This window comes from Capricornis sumatraensis, chromosome 15 (genome assembly GCF_032405125.1).
Source record: "Capricornis sumatraensis isolate serow.1 chromosome 15, serow.2, whole genome shotgun sequence".
Taxonomy (NCBI): domain Eukaryota; kingdom Metazoa; phylum Chordata; class Mammalia; order Artiodactyla; family Bovidae; genus Capricornis; species Capricornis sumatraensis.
In genome coordinates, this window is record NC_091083.1 from 71453730 (window position 1) to 71471535 (window position 17806).

Sequence of the window (17806 nt, forward strand, 5' to 3'; positions counted from 1 at the left end):
TTTTAATAGCTTTCAATTTTGTGTCACTGGATATGGTAACACAAAGAATAACAAGCAAACTCTTCTGAATGAAGGATTCATTTCTGCAAGTCAGTGGAAGAAAATATTTTATGAAAGATACCCTAGTCTGGATTTTGTCTCTTTCACTTCCTCCCAACCCTGCTATGTCCTTCCTTCAACAAACATGGATTGTGTATCTCCTGGACTGTAGACCCAAGTCAGGAAAGATGGAAATTTTCAGAGGTGAAAATTCAGTATGATTTCTGAATTTTCATCTCTGAAAATGACTCATGTAGTGGCAGAATGAAAGATTAAGCCATTTCGGTGCTTGGGTGCTTAGTCCAGCACCCAGATGGCTGTGTTTATGGTACCCTAGGACACTGGAAAAGCAGAGGAAGGAGGAAGTGTTTAGTGTTGGGGTCAAGAAACTATACCTTGTGGGCTATTTCAGCCCAATGCATATTTTTATACAAGTCACGCATTCAAAATGCTTTTTAAATTTTATTGGCTGAAAAATAATAAAAAATAATAGTATTTCATGTTACATAAAAATTATATGAAATTAAACCTTCAGTGTCCACAAATAATGATAGGCACTCAGCCATCCCATTTGTTGGCATATTGCCTATGGCTGCTATCACACTAAAATAGCACAGCAGAGTGGTTTCAACAGAGCCTGTGAAACCCACAAAGCCTAAAACATTTACTCTGGCCCGTTATAGGAAAAGTCTGCTGACTCCTGGATTAGTGCAATCAAGGAAGATCTTCCTATAAAGTATTGCAGTTGAATTGGGTTTTAAAGCATCCAGAGGAGTGTGCCAGGCAGGAAGGGGCCAGTTCAAGGTCATCCTGGCAGGAGAATTAGAATGTGCAAAGCTATAGAGGCCGGAAGTAGAAAGAGGAACAGTGGGTTTATAACTAATAAGAATCTCAGTGTGTTTGGGACTTTGTGGTCAGTGGCCAGGATGATATTTTGAGGTCAATAGAAACTAAATATGAAATGCTTAGTTTTTAAAATCAAGTTATTATTTATAATTTTAAAAACGTGAGAAAAAAATGTCAAACAATAGAGGACTGGTTATCATAGATTTAGCAATGGAGTACTATGTGACCGTCAAAAATCAAGATTTAGAAGAGTATTTACTAAATGGGGAAATGTTCACAGTATATTTTTAGCAAAAAAGCAGACTTACAAAACCCCATGCATATTATCCCATTATATACTCATTTATCTAGTATGACCTACATAGACATCTAAAATATACACATAGATACAGACATAAACCATATGCTTTGTGTTAATATTTGGTTTCAAATCATATACATTCTAAATATACACATGCATGCTAAATATATATAATATATTTGAATAATATATATATTATTGTTTAAATATATATAATATATATATTTAAAATCAGTTCAGTTCAGTTCAGTCACTCAGTCGTGTCTGACTGTTTATGACCCCATGAATCGCAGCACGCCAGGCCTCCCTGTCCATCACCAACTCCCAGAGTTCACTCAGACTCACGTCCATTGAGTCCGTGATGCCATCCAGCCATCTCATCCTCTGTCGTCCCCTTCTCCTCCTGCCCCCAATCCCTCCCAGCATCAGAGTCTTTTCCAATGAGTCAACTCTTCTCATGAGGTGGCCAAAGTACTGGAGTTTCAGCTTTAGCATCATTCCTTCCAAAGAACACCCAGGGCTGATCTCTTTCAGAATGGATTGGTTAAAATATGTATCATTAAAACCAAATTATAATAATATTATTAGGTAGAAAGTAATAAGTGATGGTGCTGAAGAAGACTCTTGAGAGCCCCTTGGACAGGAAGAAGATCAAGCCAGTCAATCCTAAAGGGAATCAACCCTGAATATTCTTTGGAAGGACTGATGCTGAAATTGAAGCTCCAATACTTTGGCCACCTGATGCAAAGAGCTGACTCATTGGAAAAAACCCTGATGCTGGGAAGATTGAGGGCAGGAGGAGAAAGGGATGACAGGGGATGAGATGGTTGGATGTCATCACTGACTCAATGGACATGAGTTTGGGTAAGCTCCGGGAGACGGTGAAGGATAGGGAACCATGGTGTGCTGCAGTCCATGAGGTCACAAAGAGTTGGACATGACTGAGTGACTGAACCACAAGAACAAAATCTCCTGAATTTTAACAATTTTGTGCAAAGAATATATATTAGTTTTGCAACTTCAGAAAAAAAAGCAGTGAAAAGAAAAATAAAAGCAATAAGGAATTTGCCCTTTATTTCCTACAGAATGGGGACTCATTGCAGGATGGGAAGCAGAGGGGTGGGTAGACTGATCCTTCTGAGTTTTGGGGAGATGATTCCAGCAGCCCATTGGAGGAAGTCCTGCAGATGGCAAGACCAGCATAGGCATTGTTTAACTTAGCTAAGTTAAACAATGGTGCTTAGTTAAGCACCAAGGCTTAACTTAAGAGAGCGATGCAAGAATTCAAGTTCCTCTCTGAGGGCAGGACCCCAGAGTGTGAGGAGTTGAGGGAAAGTTTGTTGTGAAAGACTGGTGAGGGAGCAGGCCAGGATGTGGGGCAGGAAGAGGTGACGGAGGGAGAGTGACTCAGAGGCGGAGGTGCTGTGTGTGGACAGGAAGCGAGACATGGCTGGGGGAGTGGGATGATGGCTCGGAGATGTTGGGTTACTTTATGGGCTTTGCAGTGGGCAGAGCAGAGGAGTGACCGTGGAAACCCTGAACAATGGGGCCTTGGGAAATAAGGAGGTGGGATGCAGGGTGGGCCCAGGTTGGCAGTGGTCACGGTAATGAGGATAATAGAATAACAATAGTAGAAGGTCAGAGGAGCTTCCTCTGAGACTGGCAAGATGAGGGAGGGGCTTAGTATCCTTCTCACTTTCATTATATGGGGTTGAAAGCAGTGAAAACCCAGCTTTGTTTGGTAGAAGCAGAGGTCAGCTGTTGCCAGAGGGGAAAAGGAGGTGGAGGCTGAGGTGGGATATTTTCCAAAGACAGGAACCAAGGTAAATACAGGAAATAAAATATAGGAAGAAAAATAAATATAGGAAATGGAAATTTCATGCTACTTGGGCTCAAACAAAGGGACACCACAATGACTTTGGTTGAGTTCCAATGATTCGTAGAGTTGGGTGGAATCATGGAGCGGCTTCTCCAGTCATGGGTCTATCTTTAAGCCAGAGCCTGAGAATGAGCTGAGGGCTCAGAGGCCCCCTTCTGGCTCCCTGAACAAACTTGTGCACCTCCATTTTGGGAGACAGATGTAGGGAAAAATTTACTATTTTCATGATGAAGACTTGTCCATACAAGGCAATTGCATCAGAATCAATCCAAGACCAGAAAAGCTTTTCAAGAAACCAGGGGAAGCTGCTGTTTTGTGTCAGTTTGGTGATGGTGTCTGGTGGTGGTGGTGGTGGTGGGGGGGCTGTGAACAGGGACTTATGTGGAGGATAACATGGAGAGTCTAAACCCTTTTTAACTTCTTTCTCATGGAGATGCATACTTGATATTCTTATCAAGTGGTAGTAGATAATATTGTCTCACTGAATCCTCCCTAGCAACAACGTTATGCAGTCAAAACAAATATTAGCCCCATTTTACAGCTGGAGAAACTGAGACCAAGGGGAGGTAAAACTATTTGAGTAAGTAAGTTGGAAAGCCAAATTGAAGCGAAAGTGATGGCACTTAAGGGAGACCCTGCTCTTTTGCGTCACGAGGGGAGTGTGGCATACTGGAGAGCAGCTGTCAGGTGAAGGTGATGGGACCCAGACACTCCTCAGAAGGCAAGATGGGCAGCGGCCCTTTGGTAGGCTAGTTTGAAGAGCAGTGTCTAGAAATGTCATGAGGGCTTGCTAAAGTGGAGAAGAGAATCTCCCCCTTTTCTGTCATTTTCTGTATTTCGATATGGAGGAGGGTGGCTGGGCTGGGAGAAACGGGCCGGCTCTTGTGCTGTGTTGAGGAACAGAGTCGGAGTCGGATGTGGGAGGCGAGTGTGCACTGCGCGTGACTCTTTGATGGGCATGAGCTTTGCAGACTTGGTCTCGTTTGCTCCTCCCTCAGTGCACTGAGATAAGGGTTCCTATTGAAAAGTTCCATTTTACAGGAGATGAGACAGTGACTCAGAAAAGATCTGTCATAGTCTAACAGCATGCAGGCAAATGATGGAGGTGGGATTCTAACCGAGGTTTGTCAAGCTCCAAGACTTTCCCCTAGTGATTATACACACAGGCTCTTAAGCCAGACTATTTGGGTTCATATCCCTGATCTGCTAGCTGTGGGATTTTGCATAACTTTTCTGTGCATTAGTTTCCTTATCTAAAAAATTGGCTATTGGTGTCTACCTTATAACGCTGTATGAGAACTAAATAGATCAACAGTTTTCAGGTAAAGACCCAGGATATGTAACAATACATGACACGGTTATATTTAATGCTGTCACCACCAGCACCTCCATTATCATCATCATCATTATTTGATTGCGTTTCCTTCCTCCCATGTTCAGGTTGTGCAGAAGCTGTGAGTGGCTGGGGAAGGGAACCATCCAGGAAGACCTGAGTGAAGAGTCCAACTTAGAGAAGGTCTGGGAAGCAGTGAGAAATAGCTCCTATCTGGTTCTTCTGACAATTATCTTTCTCCTATAGTTTCTTTTAAATACTTGTATTCATTTTTGGCTCTGCTGGGTCTTTGCTGCTGCACAGGCTTTTCTCTAGTTGCAGTAAGCAGGGGCTACTCTCCAGTTGCTTTGGCTCACGGGCTTAGTTGCTTCGTGGCATGTGGGATCTTTTGGGATCGAGGATCGAATCCACCTTTCTTGCACTGGCAAGCAGATTCTTAACTACTGAGCCACCAGGGAAGCCTTTCTGCATGGTTTCTTTCAAAGACTAAGAGGTTTCATTTCAGATTTCCCGAGTTTCCATACAATAGTGGTGACCTTTCTTTCATCTTTTACTTTGGGTGGAAAAGGAGAGTGATGAGTTGAAGACCTTATTAGGAAATGAGCACATCGAAATAACACAGGTTGGGACAGTACCTCGGGAGAGTCTCAGAGATGCCCCAAGGAATGTGAAGGACCAGGCTGGAGCTATGCCCTAAACTAACACAGAGTCTCCAGCTGATCCTTTAGCAGAATTCAAGGTCCTTCTAGGGATGTTAGAGAGGAGGTGGGGTAGGGGGCTGTGTGAGAGAGGACTCCTAGACCATCTGAAAGGGGTCTTTGAAGTCATACTTTATATCCACTATGGAGCACCTATACATGTTCATGGCCAGCAACTCGGGATTGTTTTTCATTTTCTCTTAGTGAACTGTACCTGTACCTCTTTCTATTTGGGCGGAACTGAGAGGTTGTGTGGTGACCTAATGATTCTTGGGAGGTGAAGAGTCACTCTTTGGATTTTGTTCTGAGGGAGAATATGTTATTAGGGCTCTGGGGGCTCTGTGTGTCCATCCCTGCCAGCTCTCTGTTCTAGGACGCCCGGTTCTCTCTTTATGTTGACCCCCACTGGAGCTAGAGCTTTTGATACTAGAAATGGTGACAGATTGTGTCTAAGATAAAAGCACCAAGACCAAAAAAGTGGGCTCCGGAGCTGGCCAGAGTGATGCGGGAACTTCAGTAACCTCCCACCTTTCTCATCCGGCTTTGAACTCTGTACTTCTCCAACCTCAGGACATCTAAAACCCATCTTCTCAGGAGAACCCAAGGGAGAAATGCTGGTCTCCCTCCAAGGCTGCTTGACTTCTTCTAGAACCCTCCAATACCCAGAATCCAAGTCCCACTATAATGCATCAATTCAGGAAAGAATTGTGTGGTTTCTTTAAGAAGAAGCCAGCTCTGTGTGGAAACAAACAACTGCTGGGGGTTTTGAAGAGATTTGCTGCGATCAGCCTAGAAAAGTCAGACAATGGAAAACATTAAGTGCCCATAGGTGGCAGCACTCAGGTGAGTTCTGCAGAAAATAGGATGGATGTGGAAACAGAAGGGATGTGGTTCTGAATTTGACAAAAAGGCAATGAAAATCCTCCATCTGGACCCTGATCTTGCTATGAAAATATCCCCTCCTTTATTTCTACACACTCTGCCCACTCAGGACAAGGAGACTGCAGACTTCTCAGGAAAATAGGAGAAATATTGGTTTTCTATTCTGGCACAGATGACTGATTGTATGAAGTTCAAAAAGATGGTTAAATTCCTAAAAGAAACAGAGGAACCTGGGTGGGGAGGAGGAGAAGTTAGTGACCAATCTGCTAAAACCAGCTTTGGAAAGGATTTATGCTAAGAGAAATAATAAGAGATACGAGATTCCCAGTGCTAACTTCGAGTTCAAGATCTGGGCTGAAAGACAGTTACTTCCCATTGCTCTTGTGTTTATGCCATAAGAATATCTGTGATTTAACTTGATTAGGAAATCTTTATAGACATGATTCCAGAAAGTAAAGAAATAGACATTTATTGAGTGGTTACCAAGTGCCTTTCTGAAATAGACTTTCTCTCTGGACTCAGGAACAAAACTCTCAGGGCCTCTAGAGAGGTCATCAAATTATCAAGATCAGTGGGTCTCAAACTTTACCTTCTGGAAGAACCACCTGGAAAGCTTGTTAAAATGCAGATTCTTGGACATCACCATCAGGGATTCCAATTCAGTAGGTCTGGGCTGCGGCCTGAGAATTTGCATTCCTAATAACCTTCTAGGTGATTCCGCTGCTCTGGCTGGAGGACCACAGTTGGTGTAGCAGTGGCTTAGGTAGATGGTTCAGAGAGCCAGGTTGTTGGTCTTTGCATGCATCACAGTCAAAGACAGTGCAAAGCATTGAGAAGGCATTCTCTTTAGGACTCCTATTTCTCAACGAACGTTAAAGAAGATTGAATTCATGACCGCACACTGAGATCAACAACTCCTGAAAGCAATTCTCTCAATCCTTGTAGCAGAGCGGGGATATTTCGTTCCATTCCTTCAACCCTCCCCAGAGAGCTCTGTCCTGCCCTCTTTCCCTCTCTCCCTTTTTCCTCCATCACTGATTCCCCAAATCCTAGGCTCTAGGCTGTCAAAGAGAAAATGCCTCCAGAGGGAGACATGCAGGGTGGAGCTGGTAAGGCAGATAACTCTCCAAGTTGATAAACCTGGTCTCTCTCAAACCTATGAATATTTCACATCTAAACTCTATGGGGGAAACTTCGCTAATCCAAAGTGACCTGCAACCACTCAAGAGAATGTTTCTTTTTTAAATAATTTAACTTTTTATGGTAGAAGAGCGAGGGCAGGGGTGTTCTGAGTAGCTCCATTAACCTAAAGTTTTTCCTACAATACCACTGAAATTGGAAGTGTTGTCACTTTCAAAAGTCCACTGAACACAAACTTGTTGATTGTACTGTTCTATCTTATTTGAGTCTCTTCATCCAGGCTGATTTTTGCTCTTCATCAGAAAGAGGTATAGTTATATAGTATTATAGGCATGTGTGCATACATGCTAAGTCGCTTCAGTCGTGTCTGACTCTTTGCAATCTTTTGGACTGTCGCCCACCAGGCTCCTCTGTCCATGGGATTCTCCAGGCAAGAATACTGGAGTGGGTGGCCATGCCCTCCTCCAGGGGATCTTTGTGACCCAGGGACTGAACCCGTGTCTCATATTTCCTGCATTGACAGCCAGGTTCTTTACCACTAGCACTACTTGGAAAATCCATAATATTATATACATTATATTATATATGTGCATTTTTAGAAACCTAAACATATGCTTTAGTTTTGGTGCTGGGATTAAGAGGCAGAAATGGTACTAGAGCAGAGTCCGCGACTAAAAGAATTTAATAAAGTGGAACCCAAGTGAACACTTGTGTCAGTGGCTACAGCCAACTGCTCAGAAGCATCAGCCTCAAAGTATCCACCAGTCTCCATGTCTCTTTCATCTTAGTTTCACACCTGGACCTGGGAGCCATCAGCTGCTCCCCAGATCATGGCCAAAAGGACTCGGCCATGCTGTGGGCACAACAGGCACATGCTTCTCTACTGAGGGTCAGAGGCTGTCCAGCTCATCCTTGGCTGTCCGCCCAAGGATGCCTGAATCACTGCTGCCACGACTATGTCTGTCTGCGGGACCCAGGCCAGGTTCTGCTCATGGATGAAGCCTTTTCTCTATATGACCTATATTCTGTAGGGTATATACTTAAAATATATGTGTTCTACATGTAATACATGTATACTGTGCATGTGTTCTCTAGAATACCTGTAGGAAGCTGAGTGTGTTTGAGTCTGGGTGTGCTGTGCTAAGTTGCTTCAGTTGTGCCCGACTCTTTGAGACCCAAGGACTGTAGCTCACCAGGCCCCTCTGTCCATGAGGATTCTCCAGGTAAGAAAACTGGAGTGGGTTGCCATTGCCTCCTCCAGGGGATCTTCCAAACCTAGGGATCAAACCCTCCTGTTTTGTCTCCTGCATTGGCAAATGGGTTCTTTACTGCTGGCACCACCTGGGAAGCTCAGTGTTTGAATCTATATATAATAGATTAAGAATACATATTATATATGTAGCTTATATATAACATACAGTATGCATACTCAGTGCAACATGTGTCTTTGATATTGAGCACATATATAATGAAAGAGTAAAACACACACAGCTTCCTATGCACCTGTGTCTTCCTGCCCAGACATCTGACCACACACAGTAGAGCCTAAGGTGTTTAGATGCTCCTCTGGGAACTCTGTAACTAGTGATGCGCAGGCATTGGTAGAAAAATACCCCAGATTCGCCCCCTCAGTGGGGACAACACTTCTTTCCGGTGGGTCCCCAATGAGACTGAGTCCCAGCACCCACAGTGGTAACTGACATCATCATATCCTTCCACCTGATTTCCTCCCTTCCCCACTTTCTCACTGTGCTGCGTGTCTTGCCGAATAATCAACTCCCACCCCATCCTTTGGGTCTGCTCTTAGGGGAATTCAAATTGAGACAATACACCACAGATAATCCCCACAGGTATCTGCCAAATTTGGCAAAAATCCATCCAGGCATTATTTTTTTTATCATGTGGTTCAGAGAGATGCTTCTCTTTATCTAGATCTGTCCATCATATTTGTATGAAGTTATCAGATTTACCCACATCTCTACTAAGTGTTCTTGCCATAAAATAATTGAAAAATAATTTCTCACTTCCTATTTTCAGTTATTTACAATTTTCAGGAGACTTTTGAGTCTCATACATTTTCAGTTATTTTGTATGAAATCTCACTCTTTTTTCCCTTAAAAATTTTTATTTGGCTCAAGACTCTGCCTGTCCCATATGGTGAATGTGTGTAAAGTCCCACTGGTAGAAAGTGATTCTTTTTGAGTTGTTTTCCTGAAAATGTATTGTCAGAACATTTCTTTGGAGTATGTGCAATTCCTCTGGGGGTTAAGTGTAGGTGGTGAGCTGCTTAAAGAAATCCCACTTGGGACCCATCCTGGGCAGGGTTATTCTCTTATATTTCTAGTCTGGTTTTGAGTACCTAGTTGATGCTAAATAAATGCTAATTAATAATAACCTAATAGAAAAATGGATTTAGGGCAAACAAATGCAATACACAATGACATCTTAGATTTTTCAAATAACATCCATCACGTTTATTTTAGTCTTCTCAAACTCAAGCCAATATTTCACCTCAGTTCTGTAGCAAAAAAGAAGTTAGGTTTTGGTTCATTTTATTCCAGAATTCCTGGGCCAGGGTGGAGGTAGCTGTGTGCAGCAGGAAGCATAGGATGTGGTGGAAGGTCGCTCTGCAAGAATGGGGTCCTTTCTTCCCCAGAGAGGATATTCACTGGGATTTAGTGCGCCATCCAGGAAATTGTGTCGTTCTAAGAGAAGATAAAGGTTTGATTTAATTAATAGGATGAATGAAGCCAAAGACTTCTTCGTTTATAACCTGGATTGGGGCCAAGACCAGAGTCAATAAGAAGAAGGCAAATGCGGTGTCAATATCTACTTCCCCTTGGTAACTTCATTTTAGTCCACCCTGATCCCCATATTTCCATAGAGACCATTTAGACTTGGTCATCCTGTGTCTTGCACTCACTTTCCCTCTCAGCCTTTCTTCCTGATTCTGGACCTGCCTGATCTTTCAGCTTCTGCATGTGTGTGGTCTGAACATATGGAATACCATTCAGCCATAAAATGAAGAAAATCCTGAGATACGTGAAAATATGGATGAATCGAGGCGACATCATTTTAAAGTGAAAAGCCAGCAGCAGAAGGACAACAATGCATCATTTCACTTCTGTGAGGCAAATAAAGTAGCCAAATATGGGGCTTCCCTGGCAGTCCAGTGGTTAATAAGACTCTGCATTTCTAATGCAGGCGACATGGGTTTGATCCCTGGTTGAGGAACTAAGATCCCACATGCTGCTCAGCATGTCCAAAGAGTTAAAATAAAAAGCCAAACACATACAAACAAAAGGTAGAATGGCGGTTGTCTGGAGCTGGGGAGGGAAATATAGAAAGTGGCTGTTTCCTGGGTATAAAGTTTCACTTATGCAAGATCCGTGTGTGTGTTCTCAGCCGCTCAGTCCTGTCTGACTCTTTGTAATCCCATGGATTGCATCCTGCCAGGCTCCTCTGTCAATGCGATTCTCCAGGCAAGAATATTGCCATTTCCCCCTCCTGGGGATCTTCCTGACCCAGGGATCGAACCCGCATCTCCTACATATCCTGTATAGGCAGAAGTATTCTTTACCGCTGCACCACTTGGGAAGTCCTTACGCAAGATGAGTAAGGTCTAAAGATGTACCCTACCACACTGTGCCTGTATTTAACAATATTGTACCGTACATGTAAATATCTGTGAAGAGGATTGATCTCATGTTCAAGGTTCTTATCACAATAATTTAGGGGCTTCCTTGGTGGCTCAGACAGTAAAGAATCTGCCTGCAATGAGGAAGACCTGGGTTCGATCCCTGGGTCGGGAAAATTCCCTGGAGAAGGGCATGGCAATCTACTCCAGTATTCTTGCCTGGAGAATTCCATGGACAGAGGAGCCTGGTGGGCTGCAGTCCATGGGGTTGCAAAGAGTCAGACACGACTGAGCGAGTAAGCACAGCACACAGCACTTAGCACATCACAGTAATTAAAAATAAAAGAGAGCTCACTAAATTCTTTGCTGTGTTTCAATTCACTTCTCTAGGAATAGGGATTATGCCAACTCAGTGTCATTGTGAGAGCTAAGTGTGATCATGCTTATCTGATGTCTGGCACGTCCTTGTCAGTACATGAATATCAATTTTATATTCATCAGAATGGCGTACGTAGCATAATGGTGAGCGTGGGCTTTGAAACCGGACTCCCTGAGTCTGAATTCTATCTTTCCCACTTGCTGGCTGTGTGATTTGGGGGAAAGTTATTGAACTTCTCTGTGCCTCAGGTTCCCCACCAGTTAAACAGGGAGCAATAATACCATCTAATATAAAGGATTTCTATGAGAATCAAATAAGGCAGTGCCTGTAAAGTGCTTCATAAATGTTAGCCTTATTATTAGTAGTTTCCTAGGGATGTAAAGAGTCCCTCTTCGTTATCAATTCAGTTTTGTTATTCTATGGTTCTTTCTTCCTGTGTGGAAAAATGAGTCTTCATTGCTAAACTTACTAAGGAAAGTGCTGATCTCCCAAAATAGCTATTGAGCAGTAATTTTCAAAATACATAGTAAACCCAAGCTAAACATGAAAGGCCCTTAAACTAGGTCATTGCCACAGGGCTGCTTAGAGAGGGTGCCGCTGGCATGATTTATCTCTGGGGGGATTATTAATTAAACAGAAGAGGGTCTGTGTTTTTGAAAAATGCCTCTGCCACAAAGAACTGTGCACTAAGAAACATAAAGGAACAGATGTGATCAAAGGGTATCTCTCTATCTTCCTATTTATCTACCTACCTATCTATTGTCTATCGATCTACCTGTTTGTCTATCTGTCGAAAAGATCATGCATTAAACAGATTATTTTTTCCCATCATTAACATGTTGGAAGTTTTCACAGATCTCTGTTTTGAGTTTGGACTACTTTGGCAGGCTTGCTGTATGAAATCATTTGCGCCTATGAAATCACTGTGCCAATAAGGGATCAACGTTTGTTTCTAAGGAGGAACCTCTGAAGGACACTATTCGTGTGTGTGGCACATGTATGCTGGTTCTAGATGTGTTTATTTAAAGATGTGTGACCACTAGATATTTTTCCACCTAGGATATCTTTAGGGGAGCTTGCGAAGGATGGTCTTTTGTTTTAGTTTTGTTTTTTTTTTGTAGGTGAAAAGTCTGTTGATGGCTGTTGAATGTTTAAGTTGGGGTCATCTTCAAGAGCCCCCCGCCACTTCCTTTTTTATTTCCTCCATAGCAACAGCCCCTTCTTTGCCATTGTGTTCTCAGGCTTTCTTTTTTCCTCTGAATTCATTAATCTCAAACATGATTTCTCTTAATTTTATCTTCTGTTAAAGATGACAATATCTTTATTGATTTTTTTTCTTGTTATAAAAATAAGGCATAATTCTGGGAGTTTCTTATATATTTTCAAAATTAACCCCTTATCAGATATAATTTCATTCAGTTCAGTTCAGTTCAGTTGCTCAGTTGTGTCCGACTCTTTGCGACCCCATGAATCGCAGCACACCAGGCCTCCCTGTCCATCACCATCTCCCAGAGTTCAATTGGACCCACGTCCATCGAGTCCATGATGCCATCCAGCCATCTCATTGTCGGTTGTCCCCTTCTCCTCCTGCCCCCAATCCCTCCCAGCATCAGAGTCTTTTCCAATGAGTCAACTCTTCGCATGAGGTGGCCAAAGTACTGGAGCTTCAGCTTTAGAATCATTCCTTCCAAAGAAGTCCCAGGGCTGATCTCCTTCAGAATGGACTGGTTGGATCTCCTTGCAGTCCAAGGGACTCTCAAGAGTCTTCTCCAACATCACAGTTCAAATGCATCAATTCTTCAGCACTCAGCCTTCTTCACAGTCCAACTCTCACATCCATACATGACCACAGGAAAAACCATAGCCTTGACTAGACGGACCTTAGTCGGCAAAGTAATGTCTCTGCTTTTGAATATACTATCTAGGTTGGTCATAACTTTTCTTCCAAGGAGTAAGCGTCTTTTAATTTCATGGCTGCAATCACCATCTGCAGTGATTTTGGAGCCCCCCAAAATAAAGTCTGACACTGTTTCCACTGTGTCCCCATCTATTTCCCATGAAGTGATGGGACCGGATGCCATGATCTTCGTTTTCTGAATGTTGAGCTTTAAGCCAACTTTTTCACTCTTCTCTTTCACTTTCATCAAGAGGCTTCTTAGCTCCTCTTCACTTTCTACCATAAGAGTGGTGTCATCTGCATATCTGAGGTTATTGATATTTCTCCCGGCAATCTTGATTCCAGCTTGTGTTTCTTCCAGTCCAGCGTGTCTCATGATGTACTCTGCATAGAAGTTAAATAAGCAGGGTGACAATATACAGCCTTGACGTACTCCTTTTCGTATTTGGAACCAGTCTGTTGTTCCATGTCCAGTTCTAACTGTTGCTTCCTGACCTGCATACGGATTTCTCAAGAGGCAGGTTAGGTGATCTGATTTTCTCATCTCTTTCAGAATTTTCCACAGTGTATTGTGATCCACACAGTCAAACGCTTTGGCATAGTCAATAAAGCAGAAATAGATGTTTTTCTGGAACTCTCTTGCTTTTTCCATGATCCAGCAGATGTTGGCAATTTGATCTCTGGTTCCTCTGCCTTTCCTAAAACCAGCTTGAACATCTGGAAGTTCACGGTTCACATATTGCTGAAGCCTGGCTTGGAGAATTTTGAGCATTACTTTACCAGCATGTGAGATGAGTACAATTGTGCGGTAGTTTGAGCATTCTTTGGCATTGCCTTTCTTTGGAATTGGAATGAAAACTGACCTTTCCCAGTCCTGTGGCCACTGCTGAGTTTTCCAAATTTGCTGGCATATTGAGTGCAGCACTTTCACAGCATCATCTTTCAAGATTTGAAACAGCTCAACTGGAATTCCATCACCTCCACTAGCTTTGTTCGTAGTGATGCTTTCTAAGGCCCACTTGACTTCACATTCCAAGATGTCTGGCTCTAGATGAGTGATCACATCATCATGATTATCTGGGTCATGAAGATCATTTTTGTACAGTTCTTCCGTGTATTCTTGCCACCTCTTCTTAATATCTTCTGCTTCTGTTAGGTCCATACCATTTTTGTCCCTTATTGAGCCCAACTTTGGATGAAATGTTCCCTTGGTATCTCTAATTTTCTTGACGAGATCTCTAGTCTTTCCCATTCTGTTGTTTTACTCTGTTTCTTTGCATTGATCACTGAAGAAGGCTTTCTTATCTCTTCTTGCTATTCTTTGGAACTCTGCATTCAGATGCTTATATCTTTCCTTTTCTCCTTTGCTTTTCACCTCTCTTCTTTTCACAGCTATTTGTAAGGCCTCCCCAGACAGCCATTTTGGTTTTTTGCATTTCTTTTCCATGGGGATGGTCTTGATCCCTGTCTCCTGTACAATGTCACAAACCTCATTCCATAGTTCATCAGGCACTCTATCTATCAGATCTAGGCCCTTAAATCTATTTCTCACTTCCACTGTATAATCATAAGGGATTTGATTTAGGTCATACCTGAATGGTCTAGCAGTTTTCCCTATTTTCTTCAATTTGAGTCTGAATTTGGTAATAAGGAGTCCATGATCTGAGCCACAGTCAGCTCCTGGTCTTGTTTTTGTTGCCTGTATAGAGCTTCTCCATGTTTGGCTGCAAAGAATAGAATCCATCTGATTTCGGTGTTGACCATCTGGTGATGTCCATGTGTAGAGTCTTCTCTTGTGTTGTTGGAAGAGGGTGTTTGCTATGACTAGTGCATTTTCTTTGCAAAACTCTATTAGTCTTTGCCCTGCTTCATTCTGCATTCCAAGGCCAAATTTGCCTGTTACTCCAGGTGTTTCCTGACTTCCTACTTTTCCATTCCAGTCCCCTTAATGAAAAGGACATCTTTTTTGGGTGTTAGTTCTAAAAGGTCTTGTAGGTCTTCATAAAACCATTCAGCTTCAGTTTCTTCAGCGTTGCTGGTTGGGGCATAGACTTGGATAACTGTGAGATTGAATGGTTTGCCTTGGAGATGAACAGAGATCATTCTGTCATTTTTGAGATTGCATCCAAGTACTGCATTTCAGACTCTTTTGTTGACCATGATGGCTACTCCATTTCTTCTGAGGGATTCCTGCCCGCAGTAGTAGATATAATGGTCATCTGAGTTAAATTCACCATTCCAGTCCCTTTTAGTCCGCTGATTCCTAGAATGTCGACGTGCACCCTTGCCATCTCCTGTTTGACCACTTCCTTTTACTCTGTTTCCTTTGCTGTACATTTGATGTAGTCCTGCTTGTTTGTTTTTGCTGTTTGTACTAAATTAAGGACCCGAACAGCCATTTCTCTAAAGAGGACATATAAATGGCCAACAGGTAGATGACAAAATGCTCAAAGTCACTAATCATGGGGAAATGTAAATCTAAACCACAATAAGATATCACCTGACACCTGTCAAGATGGTGATAATAAAAAAACAAAAGAATCTAAAAAATGGTATAAATGAACATAGAAAACAAAATTATGGTTACTAGAGGGGCTAGTGGGTGGAGTGAGGGAAGATGAATTAGGAGTTTGGGAATTTAGCTGCTGTTCAGTCACTAAGCTTGTCTTTGTGACCCCATGCTCTGTAGACCTCCAGGCTCCTCTGTTCATGGGATACTGGAGTGGGTTGCCATTTCCTTCTTCAATATGTACACAGTACTATATGCCACCACCACCATCCATCTCAAAAGAAAACCCAATGTTTGAGTCTTGTTTTAATAACTTTTTTTTATTGAAGAAATGGTTAATTTACAATGTTGTATAAATTTATGGTATACAGCAAAATGATTTAGATATAGATGTAGGTACAGATATTCTTTTTCAGAGCATTTGTCTATTATAGATTATTACAAGACATCGAATAGAGTTCTCTGCACTATATAGTAAGTCATTGTTTATCTGTTCAATGTCTTGCAATAACCTTTGAAGGAAAAACAAATTCTGAAAAAAATATCTGTATCTACATCTATATCTAAATTATTTTGCTGTACACCATAAACTTATCCAACCCTGTGAATTAACCATACCTCAATAAAAAATGGTTATTGAAAAAAAAAACCAAACATTATGTTTTGGAGAAATTTTTCTGGAACTGAATGGTGGTGATGGTTACACAACAATGTGAATGTGCTCATGCCACTGAAGTATATTTTTGAAAATAAAACAAAAGACAGGAAGTGCTGGTGAAGATATGGAGAAATCTTTGCATACTCTTGGTGGAGATACGAAATGGTACAGCTGCTACGGACAACAGTATGGTGGTCCCTCAAAAATTAAAAATAGAGCCATCATATGATACAACAGGGCTTCACTGGTAGCTCAGCCGATAAAGAACTTGCCTGCAAAACAGGAGACCCTGGTTCAATTACTCGGTTGGGACGAGCCCCTGGAGAAGGGATAGGCTACCCACTCCAGTGTTCTTGGGCTTCCCTGGTGGCTCAGACAGCAAAGAATCTGCCTACAATTCAGGAGACCTGGGTTCAATCCCTCGGTTGGGAATATCCCCTGGAGAAGGACATGGCAACCCACTCCAGTGTTCTTGCCTGGAAAATCCCCATGGACAGAGGAGCCTGATAGGTTACAGGCCATGGGGTTGCAAAGAGTCGGAAACGACTGAGCAACTTCACTTTCACTTTCACTTAACTCTCATTCATGGTTCAGTTTTACTACATCTCCCTGTCAGCATACATGGCTCTATCGCATTTATTTGAAAAGTTTCATGATGTGTTTTGAATGCAATAATTTATTTGCCAGGCTTACAGGTAAATCTCCAGTTTTTATCCAATAAAGCTGTTATAAAACAACCTGTATGTGAACATCCATGTACATACACCTTTGCACAATTGCCAGATCATTTCCTTAGAATGAAGTCCTAGAAGGTTGGTGGCTGGAGTTAGATGGAGGAACACGTAATTTTGATTTATATATAGATAAATTGTGCTTCAGAAGAATTGTTGAAGGTCATTCATATTTCCACAGTAATTTCAGTTCAGCTCAGTCGCTCAGTCGTGTCCAACTCTTTGCGACCCCATGAATCGCAGCATGCCAGGCCTCCCTGTTCATCACCATCTCCCAGAGTTCACTCAGACTCATGTCCGTTGAGTCCGTGATGCCATCCAGCCATCTCATCCTCTGTCGTCCCCTTCTCCTCCTGCCCCAAATCCCTCCCAGCATCAGAGTCTTTTCCAATGAGTCAACTCTTCGCATGAGGTGGCCAAAGTACTGGAGCTTCAGCTTTAGCATCATTCCTTCCAAAGAAATCCCAGGGTTGATCTCCTTCAGAATGGACTGGTTGGATCTCCTTGCAGTCCAAGGGACTCTCAAGAGTCTTCTCCAACACCACAGCTCAAAAGCATCAATTCTTCGGCGCTCAGCTTTCTTCACAGTCCAACTCTCACATCCATACATGACCACAGGAAAAACCATAGCCTTGACTAGACGGACCTTAGTCGGCAAAGTAATGTCTCTGCTTTTGAATATGCTATCTAGGTTGGTCATAACTTTTCTTCCAAGGAGTAAGCGTCTTTTAATTTCATGGCTGCAATCACCATCTGCAGTGATTTTGGAGCCCCCAAAATAAAATCTGACACTATTTCCACTGTTTCCCCATCTATTTCCCATGAAGTGATGGGGACCAGATGCCATGATCTTCGTTTTCTGAATGTTGAGCTTTAA